This window comes from Schistocerca americana, chromosome 1, assembly GCF_021461395.2.
Source record: "Schistocerca americana isolate TAMUIC-IGC-003095 chromosome 1, iqSchAmer2.1, whole genome shotgun sequence".
Taxonomy (NCBI): Eukaryota; Metazoa; Arthropoda; class Insecta; order Orthoptera; family Acrididae; genus Schistocerca; species Schistocerca americana.
The window spans coordinates 806,005,183-806,017,199 of NC_060119.1; positions in this window are offsets into that span (position 1 = coordinate 806,005,183).

The window sequence follows — 12,017 nt, forward strand, 5'->3', positions numbered from 1 at the left end:
CGGTTCCAGATTGAAGCGCCTAGAACCGCTCGGACTCACCGGCCGGCTATTTTGCTTTTTTTTTTTTTTTTTTTTTTTGATAGTTCAGTACACCTTCTTCCTTTTTTCGTGCTTGAAGCTTGTTCAGTTTTTGAAGGGTCATCCGTTAGGCCATCTCACCACTAAATCTGATGGGAGTGCGATGGGGTCCAAATGTCCGAATTACATATGTAATTGGAAAATATTATTGTCTTCATGCCAACCATGAAGTTGATGGTTGATGCTTTTATCCTTCCTTGACAATTGTGGAGCAACAAGGCCAGCTAGCTGTGCGACGTATTTCAGGAGAAATTGTTCATTTTTCAGAATGAGGTAGTATGAACAGTTTAAAGAAGAATTTATGGTGATATGATGAATGTAATAAATCATTTGAAAGAAAGATTTCTATTCTTCATAATGTAATTTCTTCGTCTTGAGAGGTATGGGTGGGGTGAGACGAGCACAACTCCCATTTTTCAGCCAAAAGCATTTTAAAATTCAAAATAGTTTTGACATAATTTAGTGATAAATATTTACACCTTTTTAAACTACTGAAACGCCTATTGTACATGCATGGTATTGGAACGAAGCGCGTTACATTGATAAGTACGCTGTCCTCTTAGCCGCCAGTATATGTCGTTGTCAAACACCTTTCGTGGAGTGAAAAAAATGTTTCAAGAGCTTATAATTGACCCAAAAAGGTCCAGGCGTTTCGGGTATGCTGATGATAAGCAGCGGTTGCCCAAACGAAGACGTCTGAAGGGGTAGAAGAAAAGCTTCATCTTTGAATATGCTTGGCCTTTACTGTGGTGTCAATTACCTAAGGCTAAATCCTAACAAGACTCAAGTGTGCACATTTCACTTGCGGAAAAGAGAAGCCCGTCGTGAACTGGACGTCATATGGCAAGATAAAAGGCTTCAACATTGCCCAAAACGTGCTTATCTGGGTGTTGCTCTTGAATGTACATTGTTCTTCAAGAAACATTGTCACAACATCAGGCTGACTTTAAGTGCTAAAACAGTGTTTTGAGGAAGCACCTGGGCAGTTGATCCTCACGTCCAGCGAACTTCTGCTCTTACCTTGTGGCAGCTGCAGAGTACGCCTCACCCGTGTGTAGTACATCTGATGACACAAAGCAGATTGACACTTCTGTCAACGAGACTGTGGCTTCATCCCTAGGACTCAGACACTTGAGGGTACACCGGAGTCTAATTGCAACACCAGATTCAAGAAAAAGCTGGTGCCGGATATCCCTGCAAAGGAAAACAATCTGCCCTTCCCTGTTTGGAGATGACTAAATCGTGTTAGGGTGGGTGTCCTCCGTTGCACGACCAACATGCAAAAGTGGGGCATCCTTCCAACTGATAGAGACGTGTCCTGCGAATGAGGAACAACACAAGTACCGGGCCATCTGCTCGTATGCCCTCTAGTGGAAGGATTTGATCGAAGCAAATAACAATGCCATCAGAGTTGCTACGTTCTGTAAATCCTGGCTGGACACGGAAATGAATGAATGAGTCCTAGTCCGTAAAATGCAGGGACTCATTTCCGCAAGACATGAGTGATGTCCATTTGCGCCATTTCCTGAAATTAGATATATCTTGCGGTTAAGATGGCACAGAAGACAGGTTTCCCTGTCAAGTCTTGGACACACGATCTTTGGGGTACGGGGTGGTGGTCCATCGTCCCGTGCAACGACGGCTTGGTTGCTTCGAAGCCTTTAACTGTTGGCATATATGACAAGTTTCCTTTCAGAACTTATAGTGGTTCACCAAACAGTTGTCGTCGTTATTCTGAGCCCATCTAATAACTACATTTCCAATACAATGTTTGAAAAATGATCTACCTGATCAGTTTCTAATATAACGCTCTTCTGTCACCAATAACGCTTCATTAATACCTATAAGTCCGTAGCTCGTGGTCTTGCGGTAGCGTTCTCGCTTCCCACGCACGGGGTCACGGGTTCGATTACCGGCGGGGTCAGGGATTTTTCCCTGCCTGGAGATGACTAGGTGTTGTTGTGTCGTCTTCATCAGTCATCATTCATCCCCATTACGGTCGGAGAAAGACAAAGGCAAACCACCTCCGCTAGGACCTTGCCTAGTACGGCGGTACGGGTCTCCGGCATCGTCCACTACGTCCTCGGAGTATGGGACCTCATCATCATCAATACCTGTAAGAGAAATTCTGTTTTAGTTTTGCTTCTGAAGTTTTTTGCCAAAACGGTAGGTCTCCGTTGCTGTGCAATCAGTTATTTCAAGCAGCCGCAGTGGAATCATCTCGCAGATAATGTCGAATGGCGATTTTCTAAATCTTCTGTATAGCGTTTCGCGAAAATGACGTCGTCTTTCGCCCGTGGATTCCCATTTGAGTTCACGAAGCTTCTCTGTAATACTCGCGTCTTGATCGAACCTACCAGCAACAAATCCAGCAGCAGGTTGACGCTGAATTACTTCGATGTTTTACTTTAACCGGACTTGGAGTTCTCAATCACTCGAGCAGTACTCAGGAATGGGTCGCATTGGTGTTCTACACACGGTTTCCTTCACAGATGAACCTCACTTTCCTAAAATTCTCCCCGTAAACTGAATTCGAGCATTCGCTTTCCCTACTACCGTCCTTACGTGCTCGTTCCCTTTCATATCGGTTTGCAACGTTACAGCCAGATATCTAATCGACGTGACTGCGTCAAGCTGCACACTACTAGTGCTCTATTCGAACATTACGGTCGTGTTTCTTCTGCCCATCTGCATTACATTACATTTTTGTCCGTCAGCTCATTTATGTACACAGGGAATAAGTGCATTGCTTTCAAAGTGTTCTGAGCCACCCTGAGAATTCCGTTGTCTCTGATGAACAGTCGCCGTCGACAACAACATACTTAAGAGGTCTTCGAGCCACTCACATATCTAGGAACCTATTTCATACGCTCGTACCTTCGTTATCAGTCTGCCGTTTGGGACCGTGGCAAGCGATTTTCCTAAAATCGAGAAGTAAGGAATCTGTCTGTTGCCCTTCATCCATGGTTCGCAGTATATCGTGCGAGAAAAGGGAAATCTGAATCCTGTACTAGCAATACATTCTAAATCAATGATAATTTGTGGATAGAAGTTTTCCCGTATCAAGGAACGTTATTATAATGAAACTGAGTATCATCTACATATTGTTCAGCAAACCGAAGTACATTGGCCTGCAATTTTGCGGCTCCTTTCCTTTATCCTTCCTATGTGCAATTTTTCCAGTCACTTGAAACTTTGCGGTGGGCAAGAGATTTGCGACGAATGAAAGCTAAGTATGGGGTGAAAGCAGTAGAGTACTCTCTGTAAAACTAAACTGGAATTCCATTCGGATCTGACTGTGTGTTTGTTCTCAACTTCTTCATTTGCTTCAGGGACGTCTATTATTATTTCCTCCATATAGGAGTCTGTGCGACATTCCCGCTTGAATAATTTCTAAAAGCTAAATTTAAAACTTCACCTCTCCTTTTGCTGTCTTCTGCGAAACACCAGACTGGTCAACGAGTGACTGGACAGAAGCCTTCGATCCGGTCAGTGATTTGACTTAGGATTGGAATGTTCTCAGGTTCTGGGCGAGATTTTTTTGCCAACATATGACGGTCGTACTTGTATGCTTCTGCGCATCGTTCTTTTTACAGACGCACGAGTTTATATCAACTTTTGCCTGTAGTCATTTTCGGGTTCTTTTTCGATCCGAGACTGGCACAGTCTCTGGTTTCTCAGCATTTTCCGAATTTTGGTAGTACACTACGGAAGGACTTTTCTTTCCTTAATCCAGTTACTCGGAACATACTTCTGCAGAGCGTGGTTTGCAGTCTGTTTAAACTTCGCCCATAATTCCTCTACGTCCTTCATACTGAAACTAAATTATCTCTATTCGTTGTCTAAATGGGATGCTAACAAGTGCTTGCCTGCTCTTTCTAGAGAAAATACTCTCCTAGATTTCATGATGGATTTATTAACTTTATTAACGATCTTCTTTATGACATCATGATCTCTCATGTCTGTCTCTCGACTCATACCATCAACAGTTCAGATCTGTTTGCAGCTACAAGATCTAAAATATTTCCATTGCACGTGGACTTTACAAGTAGTTGGTCAAGACACTCTCGGAGAACGTGTTCAGAAGTCCTTCACAAGACTGCCTGTCCGTACCACCTACAATGAATCAATAGACGTCCCAGTCTTTATATTCTATACGTAGAAGTCGCCTTCAGTTGGCATTGCATGATCTGCGTATTTCCGCGCTACTGAGTATAGACTTTCTTTTAATGATTCTAAAATTGTAACGATGGAACTGACCAGAAAAGTACTTGGGCTCGAACAAACACAAATACACCAAAATCGTGTGAGAAATAATGTAAAGGTCTCTTATTGCACTAGTGATACTCCCGAATCTTCAAAACTCTGCAGTCGTCCGTTAGAGGCCTCTGCGTATGCCATGCCGCATTGTACACTGACCTGCCGGTACGTCAGTCGGGACCAGTAGGGACGTTGTAGTGTGCCTCTGAAGTTGCGTTTTGTGACATTACTTGTGTATTGAAGCGTCAGATGGCTCGGCGATTGGTAATCAAACCTGCTAATGTATTGCGATTGGTTGAGATGAAGTTACGAAGAACCCTTCTTCGTGAAGATGGTATTGGTGTAGAATCATTCGCATGTTTTCTGGTATCTGTTATAGTGCAGAAATATGAGCATAAGTTAGAAACAGATACTGTTGTAACACTAACACATAATGATGATGAGACTAAAAGTAAATGGACTTGTATCTAAAGAGCTGCGACAGAGCAAAGCTTGACCGACTATCAGATAATTGTCCACATGGGTTTTGTGGACGAGTATACTTCTAGTATCCAACCCACCAACGATCATTACGTAAGATTTCTCGAAGGTGTAGGGGCATTGATTTCATTAAGTCGTCGACAATGTAACGTGATGGTTTACTTCCCAACATACGTTTCCTATATTCGTCCAAAGGTCGCTTGCATTTGTAGGTCCACATGGCAATGACCATGTTACCTCTGCCCACATATTCTCTATCTGGTTGATGTTCGGTGATCGTGGAACAAACGGCAACAGCTTTACCCTCTCTTGGCCCTGAAACCAATCTCGCACTGCTCTGCTGTGATGGATGGGGCTCTGCTCCTGTAAATAAACTGTTATCTCGTTCGTTCATATATTTATATTTAAATAACGTATTTGTAATAAGCACAGTGTATTATTATTTTCCACAGTGTTTAAGAATTCAGGCCCTGTCATAAATAAGTGATCTAGATTAAACCGTCCGATTAAGAATGTGGTTTACCCAGTCTATCAAAATGATGAGAGTCGTATTCGGATATCCACATTAAGCCTGACTGGCTGAATCCGATTAGAACGATCTGGTTTCGAAATTAAATTACAGAAATCGGAAAATTGGAACGTCTGTATTGCAACAATGCTGCGCACATAAATTCCTATGATGGAGTAACAGGTAGCAATTGTCTAAGAAGAAGTGAGAAATATGTCTACTAGCAGCAATGTAACGTAATTATAACCCCTATTTATGTGATGGAAATACTGAATCGAACAATGCACATCTACTTCAGTGGTGGGAAGATGCACCATATCGAATTTGCTGATGACATAATGACAATAATAATAATAATAAAAATCCCGTGGGGCCGATAGGAGAAACCGTCTCCCATTTTGGTGGTACTTAGGATGAGCCAAATACTAACACAATCCTGAACGGCTACTCAATCTGTTGAACCCAAAAACCAGGCACGTCTGAGTGAAAATCACCGCTACTCTGGTCACCGTCTGTTAGCCCAATGCCCAATGAGCTCGGCTGAAAATATTTGCTTCCAAAGGCTTCAAACCCTCTGGTCCTGTCCGGTCCTGGTATCACCCAAGGCAAACCAACAAAACACAAGCAAACATGAACTGTGCAAGCAAAGTCAATTTTACCCCAGGTGGTACACAACCCGCCTGTCGGCAGGCGGCAGTTGGATTTTCGGATTCTGGGGAGTCCAGGTTATCACGGCAGAGGATATCGAAGATCTCTGGTATAATTCCCTACAAGCAGAAAACATGCATTTGAAAACTAAACATCGACACATTGATCCAAGCACGAAAACTAAATAATCTCACAAAAGAAATCGACCAACAAAAAATTCTCATCCTTGCTCTTCAAGAACCACGACTAACTGACAGTGAAACCTTGCATTACGGAAACCATTGCATCTTCAAGAGCAAAATAAGCAAAATACAACAAAAGGTAGCGAAAGGCGTACCAATCTTCGGCATTGTTTTTCTCGAACACAGATCTATCATCAACTCTGTCAAAGAAATCACACCCATCAACAATCGACTTATGACTAAGCTCATTCAGAGCGCCAGTAAAAAGTATACAATCATTAATTCACATGCCCCCACCAACATCGAAAATAAGAAAAACACCGAAAATGTCGAAAAATTCTGGAACACACTCGAATATACTATGAGCAAAATTCACCAAGATGACGTGAAAATACTAATGGGAGACTTCAACTCTCTATTTGGGACAGAAAAAATCTGTAGAAAAATCAAAAGGATGTCTTCCCACTATAGGAAAAAACCAGTTCCCAGGTAACATGCTTGCCTACCAGGTGCAAGCTGCTTTCCTTCGCCTTTCGAGACTCGCTGAAAGCCAGATTTTTAATTCTTTTGTAGCTGAGCTACAAGCAGGCAGATACAAACTCAATAAGGGAATCGTAAGATAACGCTCGAGGAAAATTCGTCTTGCTACTTACAGTAACCCTTAGCGTCAGAGCGAAAACCTTACGGTACTGCCAATTTCATAATGCCACTTTTGTTTTCTGCCGACATATTTTTTGTTGTTGTGAATACATAGTTTTATTTATGAAACGCCACATTTTCATAATACTTGCGAATGATACAGGAAATGAAGTAAATACAGATCTTTTCGAATTCAAATGTCGGTAATATCCTACTAATTCGTGTTAAAATAGGCTCAATCGTCTTACAGACACTTAATGCTTTATTAAGATAGACTGCCGTCATGATGTTCCTGTAGTAAGCTGAATTGAATTTGTATTAGTACAGTGAATATTTTAATCGCATTTTCCATCAGTTTACTAATCGCAACAGTAATCATGAAAGAGAAATTAGTCTGCAGCAGAATTTTCTTTCACGATATCTAATACAATCTGACAATGTTAAAGTTGTTTACAAATTCTATACCCGTAGAAACCTACTTGTTCTAACGATGTCATTAAACCAGAGTAGTTTTAAGAGTATATTCGTCTAGAAATGAATTGCCTTGACGGTTGATCGATCAAGAGCGGGAAAGGTAAAATTTTACAAATATATGACGAGAGGGACAAGTGCTTGAGAGAGGACTTCCCTATCAATACAAGTGCCTGAGAGACGACTTTCCTATCAATCTCCTGGATAGTTTTGTTTCTCAAATCAACAGAGTGAGTTATCATGCAGTAGCACAGGTGATGTAGTTTTGTTGCTCGACTTTCTTACACTGAGACCGAAAGCGGTCTCAGTTGTAAGCAACAAATTCCAGCTGTGTTGCACACACCCCTTGGGGCAGAATTCGTAGCCCAAAATACACTTTTGGAGCTATCAGATGTAAGATATTATGTTCACACTACTCTTTGCTCGAGTTTACGTCTTTTAGTGGAGCTCAGCCTTTCATTTCTTCTTAGGAAGTTAACGATAAAGGCATCGTAACACGTCACCAGTAACAGTACTGCATAGGAATGCTCAATGAGCGACCTGATGACGTTCAATAATAGTCACTCCGTTGATTTTTGTTGTTTCGAATTAGAGCATGCAGTACTCCTACACCAGACTTCTGAACTTTGCCTGTTGAATGCAAATGTCGCATGATGGTAAAATGGTAATCTGTCACATATATCAGTAGTCGAGACTTCCTTAATATGGAAAATCATTCATGCCAGAACGATCTTTGTCGAAACAAGAATATCTTTTTCTGGCGTATTTTTCCCAAAAGCACTCGCTCCACACACAGTTCAAATCTTTCTGGTTGCCTCCTCTACATTCACACCTTTGTTATACGGAAAGTAAACGTTGTGTTGCAGATGTTACACCTTTTTCCACTTGCGACTCAATTTTACAATGCTTAACTGTAGTTCATGATTTTCAAGTATGCAAAATCCAGTGCTTAACTGCAAGATGATTACTAGAACTTCAAATTAGAAAATGGCACTGTTACATACACTGACAGCGTGCCGCCGCCTTCACATGGGCGGCGCCGGATTTCAGGCGGCGGGTGGCGTCTGGCCGGTGGCCGGTAGCCGCTGCAGCGCGAGGAAACGCCCGAGCGTAAGCTGTTACGATCGCGACGCAGCCACGAGCTGTCGTGCGGAATTGTTTCTGGAAGTACTTGTTATTGCTGGTGTGTAGAATGTTAAGCGAATTACCTTCGATGTTCGATCAGACTCATAACTTTAGACCGAAATGTGGTAAAAAAAAAAAAAAAAAACAGTTGGACGCGAACATGCGACTGTAAGTTCAGATTGCACGCCGGTTACCACAAGACCACATGCTCACTCAGTCCAAATCCTGTCGGAAGTAGACAATACTTCCTCCTAACACTTCCGCATTTTACAGTGTTGCCAGATTGTGCAGATGGCCAGACTTAGAGTTGTCAGGGGCGGTCGGTTTTATTGGCCACCTTAAGTGAACGACTCGGACTTAGTCTCTGTGGCGGCCGGCCGGCGGTTAGTTTTTATGTCAAGACTGTACACTCGAACGACCTTGGGTAATCTTTTGCACAACTTGTCACAAAGCTAACCATCCGCAGTAGACTTGATTGTCATCCTAAACAGTACCGGACTTTGAACCGGAATAGGATGATTTATCGTAGTACTGGCCAACATTATGACGTAGTCCTAAGAATAATTTGCTAGAGAAACTTCTAGTTAAAATTTACCATTATGAGGTTTAGGATTATTTCACTTTCTAAGGACGAGATGCGTTCGTTTGACAACTGTCGTAACATTGTAAACTGTGGAAATGCATGTATTTCAATGATGAGATTGCAACATAAAACCAAAGTTATTTACAGCTTACACAGTTGTTATTCAGGCATGAAACCTTACAATAAGTCAACGTCTATCGCCGCGGTTTTGTGTCTATATGTTAAGGCTACTCTTAGGAACTTTTGTAGAAATTTTGATACGATTTTCACTAACAGATAGGCTGATTCACGAGGAGGGTCTGTGTATATAATTTATTACCACATGTCTTTCGGACGAGGATACTTGACGGTACTCGTGTGAAGCCGTGCAGCTCGGTGGTAATATACGTATGTCCTTGAGTATTTAATTTTCGTGCTGTGTGTCTAATGTTCGTTGCATTTCATCTATGATGTGATCAATTTCTATTATTGTGTTGTTGTATTCAAAACTATAGAGCAGTTTTGCATTGCGTCTTATGTACAAATTAATTCCTTTGGGCCGGCCGAAGTGGCCGGGCGGTTAAAGGCGCTGCAGTCTGGAACCGCAAGACCGCTACGGTCGCAGGTTCGAATCCTGCCTCGGGCATGGATGTTTGTGATGTCCTTAGGTTAGTTAGGTTTAACTAGTTCTGAGTTCTAGGGGACTAATGACCTCAGCAGTTGAGTCCCATAGTGCTCAGAACCATTTGAACCATTTTTTTTTTGAATTCCTTTGGAGATTATACATAAAATGCTGTGAGGCATACAAGGTACTATTGCGAAAAAGCAAATTCATATTGAAAATGGTTCAAATGGCTCTAAGCACTATGGGACCTAACATCTGAGGTCATCAGTCCCCTAGACATAGAACTACTTAAACCTAACTAACCTAAGGACATCACACACATCCATGCCCGAGGCAGGATTCGAACCTGCCACCGTAGCAGGCGCGTGGTTCCGGACTTAAGCGCCTAGAACCGCTCGGCCACAATGGCGGGCAAATTCATATTAATTTTATACACACCGCTTCTAAATGCTAAGAGTACAGTATATTATCTATTGTCGGCTTGGCCTTTTTAATCAAATGTGAGCATTTCAGTTGTTTTAAATGCCGTTATTTCATACTTTAATGGATGCAAAGTAATTTGGAGCCAAATTTCTAAAATTTCGAAGGAGACTGCATCACCCAGCATAAGTGGCCTTTAAACTGTAACGACGTCTAGCGATCCAATAATTGTGTATTAGAGTGTCGACCGTCATGGCAATGTGACATGCTCCGCCAAGCTGTATCATAATTATAAAATTTTCTGATGACTTTGGACTCATCGATTTTTTCGTACTGAGTGACGTTAGATGTGCATCTTGACTGAGATATCTGTTTCAGTAATAGCATTATATCAAATTTCTAACATTTCGAAGTCCAATCTCTGTCGTTCATTCGAGTCTTTTGCAATAGCGCTTGCCAAGCACTATAATAAAATTACGACTACTATGAGGGTAGCGATAACTGTGCTTTGTTTCCGAGTGCTAGCATTCAGTTCGACAGTGACACTCGTCTTAATTCGCAGAAATGGGCACTGGATAAGCTTCATAGTTATTGTACGCTTTTAGCTCAGTAATCTGAATGTGTAGATTTTTCGCGTGCGGCAGGTTCATCGAACAGCAAAATAAAAACTAGTCTGGACAGCGTATTTGCAATTCTAGCCTTTCAGATAAGTCTACGAAACTTGCAACCATATTTTGAATTAATTTTGGTTGAATTACTAGTAGCATTTCTTAGCTATCTCAGTGATAAGTTATAGATAAGGTCACACTATTGGTTGTTTTATTGACTTCACTGTTACGGTACCTTACAATGCATTTCACATAACTACGCTCGCAATGAGAAGCTCAACAATTGCCATGAAATTATTCTCAAGATTTATTTTACTTAATCGACTGAAAAATCGCTAATGCTGTAATGAAGCCTGAGTAAGATCTATGTCAGAAGTGGGCTGTCGCAGAAGTGGTGCTAATAAAATGGCCGTTGTGTCTTTTATACTTTCTAATAGTCAGCGAGTAGAATGAAAATGACTACAGCGATGTTTGCACTATGCGCGCAAGTGTCTCTGGAATCAAACTCTTTCGATAATGAAAGATGTGGAAATCGCGAAAAAATTGCTCGAAATAAAATATGTAATGCTTTCCATCAAAAGCCCGCTCAATTGATGCTCAATTGACACGTCAAGGTGGAAGCTTCATTTACTTTGCTGGTATCTTTACTTGTAGCCTTTTCAGCCTTATAAACTGTGATTGGTCGTTAGAACAGAAATCCAATGAGACGTAAATCCCGCCATTGCAGATGTCGCACTGCAGCTGTTTCTGACTACTAAGTTGCAGGCCAGTCGGTTCTGGTTGCAGAGTTGCGTCTATGGGGAGCTGTGAGATGAGTTCCCCAATACCGTGGCGAGCACAGAGACAAGAATGTTCGCTGAACAGGAGAAGTCTTCATTACTTTATGAATTTCACACAGTGCTTGATGTCAGCGGCCGAGGAGTCGTGGCTAGCAAGCAGCCCATGAAGTCGCCAGTGGTGGGCTGAGACAACGGTGGCTGACAGTGGACAGCCATCTTGCTGATGCACTTCTAGTTGGCAGCAGCTCTTACATCGGACCCAGGACCCTCAGATTGGGGTGTTGGGCAGTGGCATCTACCGGGCGGCCTTGCCTCGGAAGAGCCCTTTTAGCCGGCCGAAGTGGCCGTGCGGTTAAAGGCGCTGCAGTCTGGAACCGCAAGACTGCTACGGTCGCAGGTTCGAATCCTGCCTCGGGCATGGATGTTTGTGATGTCCTTAGGTTAGTTAGGTTTTACTAGTTCTAAGTTCCAGGGGACTAATGACCTCAGCAGTTGAGTCCCATAGTGCTCAGAGCCATTTGAACCATTTTTGAAGAGCCCTTTTGAAGTTTCCACATAGAACCCAGGATCCTCGCAGAATGGCTGGAGTGTCAGCCTACGGCATCAAGTGGGCAGCCTCACTTTGGCGGATC